Source organism: Coptis chinensis, chromosome 9, assembly GCF_015680905.1.
Source record: "Coptis chinensis isolate HL-2020 chromosome 9, ASM1568090v1, whole genome shotgun sequence".
NCBI classification, from domain to species: domain Eukaryota; kingdom Viridiplantae; phylum Streptophyta; class Magnoliopsida; order Ranunculales; family Ranunculaceae; genus Coptis; species Coptis chinensis.
This window is the reverse complement of record NC_141464.1, coordinates 34,744,537-34,752,695: the sequence shown is the minus strand read 5'-3', so window position 1 is coordinate 34,752,695 and position 8,159 is coordinate 34,744,537. Positions and strand designations below refer to the sequence as shown.

General features: G+C 33.3%; 2 long non-coding RNA genes across 4 annotated transcripts; both read right to left on the bottom strand.

Annotated features, from left to right (window-relative positions):
- Positions 1–1,394: 1,394 nt before the first annotated feature.
- LOC147475715 (uncharacterized) lies at positions 1,395–4,879 on the bottom strand. Of its 2 annotated transcripts, XR_015208443.1 has the most exons (4): positions 3,768–4,879; positions 3,016–3,083; positions 2,799–2,914; positions 1,395–1,721 (listed from the first exon to the last, which is right to left on the bottom strand). It is a non-coding gene; the product is annotated as an uncharacterized LOC147475715 (long non-coding RNA). The 2 variants fall into 2 exon arrangements; XR_015208442.1 differs by lacking the exon at positions 3,768–4,879 and having other exon boundaries at positions 3,016–3,241.
- A 669-nt stretch (positions 4,880–5,548) lies between these two features.
- LOC147475714 (uncharacterized) lies at positions 5,549–7,178 on the bottom strand. 2 transcript variants are annotated; one of them, XR_015209486.1, is made up of 4 exons: positions 6,890–7,178; positions 6,281–6,383; positions 6,104–6,207; positions 5,549–5,684 (listed from the first exon to the last, which is right to left on the bottom strand). It is a non-coding gene; the product is annotated as an uncharacterized LOC147475714 (long non-coding RNA). The 2 variants fall into 2 exon arrangements; XR_015209485.1 differs by having other exon boundaries at positions 6,104–6,383.
- Between the last annotated feature and the right edge of the window lie 981 nt (positions 7,179–8,159).

The following is an 8,159-nucleotide window of genomic DNA, read 5'->3' as shown; positions in this document are numbered from 1 at the left end:
TTGACCTGGTTTTACAAAGGCTTTGTCTTCTTGAAAATTGGCCTTTAATCACAGAACTCCTTAGCAACTAACCTTTGCTCCTTTATCTCGCTAAAGTGGCACATTTCTGCACATAATGGACTTTGAAGCCTGAAATGCATAAAAACTACGTAATCAATATTAACTATTACTTATTATTCACATAATTGGTCTTAAAATACGATTGTTAAGGGGTTAAAACTACAGTTTTGGGCTCTTATCAAACCACCCCCAAACAGCATTTTGCTTGTCCTCAAGCAAAGATGAGAAATTAGAATAAGTGACCAAAAATGGAGTTCTATCTACTCTCAATTTATTTGAGTGCAATTGCATTGACCATATGCAACAAGGCCTTAAACCACTAGGAATTCCCTAGTGGACGAAGTTATAACCTCGTGAGAGTTTTCCATGAAGGTACTCACAAAACTTCATCTATACTACAACGACTAAGAAATAAAACTATTGTTTCCTTATTTATGTCTCAATTATCTATACATCTTACTAGTAATGAATACGAGAATAATCATGTCGAAATCTAAGCTAATATATACATAATAATCAATCATCTACTTAATAAACATATATACAATGAGTAATGCTATGAAATGCAGATATAACAGTCCGTTTAAAACTTTGGAATAACGCCCTTAAGTAGGTTCTCACATAAAAGTCAAGACAAAAATCACTCGATTTTTCCACTCAAGTTTTGCTACTCCAAATCTTGCAGCGGCATACATACTTTACCTTACAATCTCAATGACACACAAAGGAAGCCGAAGTTGATCAAACACATCTGCCACTTACTATCCCACTAACCTATTCCTAATTGAGCTAGAGGTCTTTATTAGGTGTTGCGGGGATTAGGAGATGGTTTAAGAAGGAAGGAAATGGATATTCAAAAGGGACAAGCACTATACCAAAACATGATATACCTAACGGTCAGAAACTGTTACTAAAAATATTTGTAACGGTTTTTTTGCGGCACAGTTTTGGCGTTTCTAATTCGTTTTTAATATTAAGAATCGGTTCGAACCGTTACATAATTATTTATTGTAACGGTTTTTACTGTTACAGAAATTATTTCTTAATGGTTTTCCATTCCTTAATTGCACTAACCTTTTGTAAACACAGTAACGGTTTTTTGTGCTTACTAATGCATAGAATTCCTAATGTTTTTTTTATTCTTTAGTAACGGTTTTGCTGCCTTTATAAGTGTTACCAATGCAAACTTAGTTATGGTTTCTCACTGTTAGAAAACTGTTTTGTATGTAAAAAAAAAAAATTCCCAAAACCACGCTAAAAGGTTGGACTACCTAAACGTGGATAAAGATGTCACCTTCTTTTGGGTATTCTATTGTTCTACAATTGTATAAAGCATTAACAAGGAACCTCCAAGTTCATCCAATCATATAATATTTTATTAAAATTTAACATCACCAAAAAGTTTTACATAACTAAGACTTGTCACCAAACGCCAAATATGCAAATTCTGAATTTTTTTGCACTATGAAAGAAATAGACATTACAATGAAGGATTGTGCACTGCTAAACTCGAGGCCACCACTACCTTGCCTTCCTGCAATAGCACACAACACTTGAGGCCTTCAAGTGCAACTTTCAAGTTTCTTCAAATATGACCTATCGCATTCCTCCCAAGACCTTTCCAAATGATTCCCCTTAAACCACACCCACTAATTATAGATCTGTATTCAAATTACATCCAAATAAATCACATTAGGAAACACAACTACTAGAAAAACTAGTGGTACTGCCTGATATAACTTGCATTGTACACTTCTTCAACAATTGGTACAAAAACAAATTAGCCAAAAAGAGAATGGAGATAATATCTTCACAACTACACCAATAACACCCAAATATAATTAAATGGCTCTGTCATATTATATCAAAAAGAGAATAGAGATGATAATAATCACAACACACCAATAACACCCATTAGTCTATCAAGGGTATGATGGACATAAAAGAAAGCGTGTAAGAATATTTGCTATGCAAGAAGGGGTGGAGTTTATTATATATTTCATACCCACATCAACAAGATTCATGTCTAAACACGTGTGTTGTTAGTTTCTATGAAGACTAATAATATATTTCTATTCAACAGATCATGGTAACCCTCATGCATCAGTAGTCCTCATATTCCTTCATGTACTACGAATAAACTGAACCTAGCATTGTGAGGAACACATTCAAATCAAACACTTTAATTATCTAACTCAAAGGAAAGATAAAGCCATGTCAATGTCGTGCATACCTATGTATCAGTAAAAAATTAATTGGTTCTCAATGCTCCAAGACCATTGATTAATCGCAAGAAGATACATAGTAAAAGAAAATGACCGTTCATTGATACATGCCAAGCCTCTATACTAAAAACTCGATCAATGAAAGATTGGAACAACTGCTTGCCTTGTTAGATTATTAAAAGCAGAAATTGTAAGTCCAAACTTCAAGTTTTTCTTGGCACTTCAAGCAATTAAACCCGACAAACTCCACTGAAACCATATGTTAATCAGGTAGAAAATTTTCAGTTTAAAGCAAATCAACAAAAAAATCAGCAACAACACAAAACCCAAACTCAAAAACTGAAAATTGGAGTGACAATCAAAATTCTGATCTAAAACCCAAGTATGAAAAAGAGGAGAGAATCTAAAAAGCAAAACTGAGAAGATCAAACCCTAGAACCCCAAGATTCCCTACCCCCCCCCCCCCTAACCAAATGAAGAAGAAAAGAGAGACGGTCAGAAAGGAGAAATAACCTTTTCTCGAAGATGAAGAGATGATTATTTGAGTTTCCCTCTTTGCCAAGCTCTCATTTGTGTCCAAAAATCCGTTTCCACAACATGATAGCCCACCCTGGCATAAAACCAAGTTACTGCACCCATTTATGTTCAACCAAAACATTATACACTTAACAAAAAAAAACTGCTTTCAACACAACCTAAAAATCAACAAAAAGACACATAAAAGACTTACTTCAAGTTCATTATAAGTCATTCCTTTCAACAAAACCTTTGAGCTCTCAGTCTTCTTCTTATTCACTTCTGCACAAATATTGAAACTTTAGAACAAAGCAAATAGTGAATTGGGGTTGTGTTTGGCATGTAGTGGCTTGTGTGGCCAAGGTTACTGATGCTGCAATTTGTGCAACAAGTTCAAAATCGAAGAGATGCAAAAAATCGCATAGAACTAAAAAATGAAGAGAGAGAGAAACTTATCTTTGCCTTTTCAATTAGTTCAAAACCACACACTAACTTTGTGTGTGTGTTTCTCTAAGTCAAGACACCGTAAAATATATATTGATAAAGAAAAACTCGAAGCTACTATAAACAAAACAATGGTCCTGGTCAATTTAAACTTGATATATATATATATAAACAAGACAGTTTATCGTATACATACAAGTTAATTTTAACATCTTTATCCTAATGAAATATTTGATTAACAAGAGCATACGTGGTCATGGACAATATGACATCGGATTCTAGGAATATTCAAACTATGTATCCTACTAGTGCAGTCAAAGTTTCAAAGTGCACCACATTACATTGCCATTCAACAGAACAAGATATCCGACCATATGCATTTTGAGTTATCTTAGTTACAAGCATTCATTCAATATGATGTTGAGATAGATAGAAATAGATTTTTTTTTTTAAATAATCATTCCACCATATAAAAAAAAAAAAAAAACTCCACAAATCAGCCCAGTTTTCATTAGAGATTACCAAATGATTGGAGCTTTTCGTCTAATTAGCAGCAAAACAAAAGTTGGCACTTCAGTAGGGGAGAGTTTGAATTGAGATGAGTATTCAATCTAATCTCAGTGAGGAGTTCACCTGGTTTTAATTGGGTCGGGGATTAATTTTGGGTTTTGGTTGAATTTAGATAGGAAAGTTCCTATTTTACCCTGCTCTACTTATTTGCTAAAAGAGAACGAGATGTGAGCGTTGATTTAGTGATATATGAATGGTTAGGATTGGCTGTCAAGATAATATGTCAACTGGGGTTGTCAAGGTAGCCGACCCCATATATATTGAAAATGCATCACTGTCATACACATACTTAAATCAAGCAATAACTCACTCATCGATACTACAAGTCAGAATACATGACCAAAAACACAACAACACAAACAAAACAAATTTCAATTCAAACGTAGGTGTTCAACATAACAATAATAACCAAACTCAACAAGTAATACCAGCATACTAATTAACCTACTCATGCATCCAATCTCAAAATAAAGTACACACACAGTAACAGTGTCGACAAAGTCGAAACTAAACTTGGTCATAGTTTATTTAAATGAAAGAAAAGCTTGTAGATATACTTGGCTCAATTATTCATATTGAAAAACAGCAAGGGAAACATCCACAAAACTGATCAAAAGTCATGAATGAATTCACATTATCGACCTATACAAGCTTTCCCACCAATCATAGTTTCTACTTCACTTTGTCATAAATTTTTGCCTATAAAAAACCTGAAAAACTGTAATGTCTCCCTGCAAACCACCCTGTGAGCCATATATCCCTGGAAAACTCTTTGAATCTATTTTCCAACGGTCCAAACGGCATCTAAAACCAATCACTATGTAGAAAGATATGACTATTTTGGTGAAAGGTGTCAAATCTGCTCCGAAACCGATTTCTCTCTCATTTCTTCATCTTGGGTGGTGATATACCATATATATTAGAATCAAACAGCAATTAATTCAGGGTATTTGAGGTTCCCATCATCTTCTCCATTTGTCAATTGTGATTTTCGGCCAAAAAGAATGAGATAAGGATGAAGAGAATTTGACATTCAGTGTTGTGTTTCTCTAGTTCTACCTCAAACCTTTAAAGTGGGTTATGGATCTTATTGAGACAAACCTAAACTCAATTCACTAAGCTACCCACTCAAAAGTCTACAAGTCTCGAAGCCCATTTAATTGCTACCAAGCCCGAATATAATCTTAAATATGGGGTGTTACATCTCTAGGCTCTCAGTTGCCAACAAAATCAACCATCCTATTTAATTAAGAAAGGAACAAAAAGTAACAGAAAAAAATCAAATAGCTATTAAATTGGAGAGGGGCAATCAAACCTGAGTAGTTAACAATGAATGATAACAAAACCCACCTGCAACTAAGTGCCCTTGGAAATGGTCAGAATATCTCCATCACCAATTTCAACATGCTCCGAGTACCCTTTTGTGTAGGTCTGCACGTTCCTTAAGCAACTAACATGATTCTTCACACTAAAATAATCCACTAGGAATTGAAACAACTATTAGAAAAACTAGTGGTATACCTTATAGAACTTATACACTTTAAGAACATTAAGATCCTTAAACAAACACATTCAGAAAATAAGCAATGGTGTTCCTGATTGATATATTTTATGTGGGTTCAACAAGATATATATTATTTAAGCAGCTAATTGTTGGATGTGATCACCTAGCTACTTGTGTTGATGAAGTAAAATAATCATGCATTGACACCAAATAATCAAGCACGATACACACACAGTAGCAGGACATACACAGAACTGGAAAAATAATATTAAATAAATAAACATCCACATTTGATAAGAGTCGATGCTAGCTCCAAATACCTTAAATACTGCACAACAAGACAATAATCCAAATGAAAGCCATACCTGGAGAAAAACATAGAACCATACTATAGTTATCAGATAAGCTAATTGTATCTTACAAACATCATTCACGTAGATACAATCTAAGAAGTCTTGGTTCATTCAAAATTTGACATATATCATACTAAACTATTCAAGGCTTTTATCCCATGATCCAACTTGACATAACCACAGAGAGAGAGAGGATATGAAAATCCATGACCAAAAGACTAATTCAACATAATTACGTACATTATGTGCTAACAGTGCATGCATGCATATGTTGGAAACTAGCTTATAGCGGTACTATAGCCACTAAACTAAAGAATGTGAAGAACAAGTGTAAATGCTAACATACGTACAAGATGACATTATATTTACAAGCAACAAATGAAATGAAAGGTAGATATAGTAGTTGTATAAACAAGAAAAGTTAGACTTACATTTCTATGAGGATTATACTTAACAAGAAACAAGAGAAAGACTTTGATGCGTTCGCTGATCTTAACCCTCCACCAATTAATTCTTTTAAGTCATCATCTTTCACCTGCAACAGACAACAATAAGAACTGTTTTTTACATATAAACCAGTAATGAAAGTTACGAGGAATTTGTACAACATTGTTCTCTGCAGCACGCTATTGGCTCAGCATTTCTTGCCATTCTTTATAGTGATTGCATGCTTTCATCCCAAACAGCTGCCTTGTATTGTAATGGAAACACCTACACATATGCAAATCTTCAGGACGTGGTAGTTGGATCAGTCGTAGGTGAACCCTTTCTAAATGAAAGATACATTGTATCGACTCTGAGAACAATTACATGCAAGGTGAACCAACCACTTACAACAGTAAACAAAGTAATGGCAGAAAAATGATTATAATTATAAAGAAGATAACAAATTCAGAAATTACATTCAAATTCAAAAATAAAAAGCAAAATCAATCAAAATAGAACCAACATTAGACCAAACAAAGTAAATATAAATCAAACCACTTTTGTATGTGTTTTGTCCGATTAAGAGATGAAAATGAGATCTGAAAGAAAAATTAAAATCAATTCAACCAAAAAATTGTAACATCACAAAGCCCTAACTCAAAAATTAAAATTTGAAAATTGGAGAGAGAAAATCAAAAATTCTGATTGTAAACACTAATTCTCTCATGAGGCGATCCCTCTTAAGCCCTAAGTATGAAAAAAAAGAAGAGAGAATTTAAAGAAGATCATACCTAGAACCCGAGATTTCTCCATTTCCCATAACCAAATGAACAAGAATATAGTGAAGGTGAGAAAGGGTGAGAAAGTAGAAAGAACCTTTTGTCGAAGATTGAAGAGTTGATGATTTGAGAGCTATCCTCTCTGAAACTGACGTGAGTTTGAGATCGATGAATTTAAGTTTTATGTGGTTTCCTTTCTTTTTTAGTATTTGTTTTATTTGTTTCCAACAGCAACTGAGTGTTATAATACCGTGAGAAAATAATTCAATTAGTTTTTTGATATTTACAAATGGAAAAGGATTATTCCTTACGCATAGATACCGTTAGCAAGTAACTACCACTTACAAAGCGTTACGAAGCAAAAATTGTGTGCGTTAGTAAATCACCCAAATGGTGTAGTGAAGTCTGAGATAATAGTCTTCATATTATGTAACTAGAGAAAACCTTGTTATTTACTTTTGCTTCTACACTTTGTTTCCATCCTTAGCCATATTTTTTTTTCTTTTTCTTTGGCTTTTGACTCCTTTTATTCTATTTTTTTGGAGTTTTTATTTTATTTCTATTTTTATTTTTCTTTTCTTTGGATGGAAACTTCTTTTCTTTATTTTCTGAAGCAATTAACTAACTTTTGTTTACACAGGTTTTTCTCTTCTTCTTTCTTCCTCATTCTATTCTCAGACTTATCTAAATTGGGTAGGTTGAATTTTTTTATTTTGTTTTGTTTTGTAACAAGGTAAAGGATTTGTGGTTTATGAAAGGGCTAATGAAAGGCTCAGTGGGGCGACTAGCGGAAAATATACTTAGGTCAGAATTTCTAGCTATATCGATCCAAAATGGGCCTAAATTCTCTCTTAGGACATGGTATAGTGGTCAAGCAAGTGGACGTGTGATTTCTCTATTCGGAATATACTTCTCCCTTGTGTCATTTCTCAAATGTTTCACTCATATAAGGCTTTAAGCTATATTCTCACAGGATTTGTAGAATAAGTACTCTAGCCTAGATTTCAGAAACTTACTGCCAAACAATCATAGATACTCATGTAATATATATATTTATAGATAGATGCAAAGATTATTACCTGCATATTAACCTAAGTTTCTAAAAACTATTCTAATGCAAAAGCTACGTGAGACTTCTAGATTATTAAGAGCATAGAGAAAGAAACAATACCAATATTCCTAAGTGTATAGCATAAACTTTTTATTTTTATTTTTATTTTTATTTTTATTATTTTTAAGACAAATAATACGTAATATACAACCTAATATTTGCTTAACATTT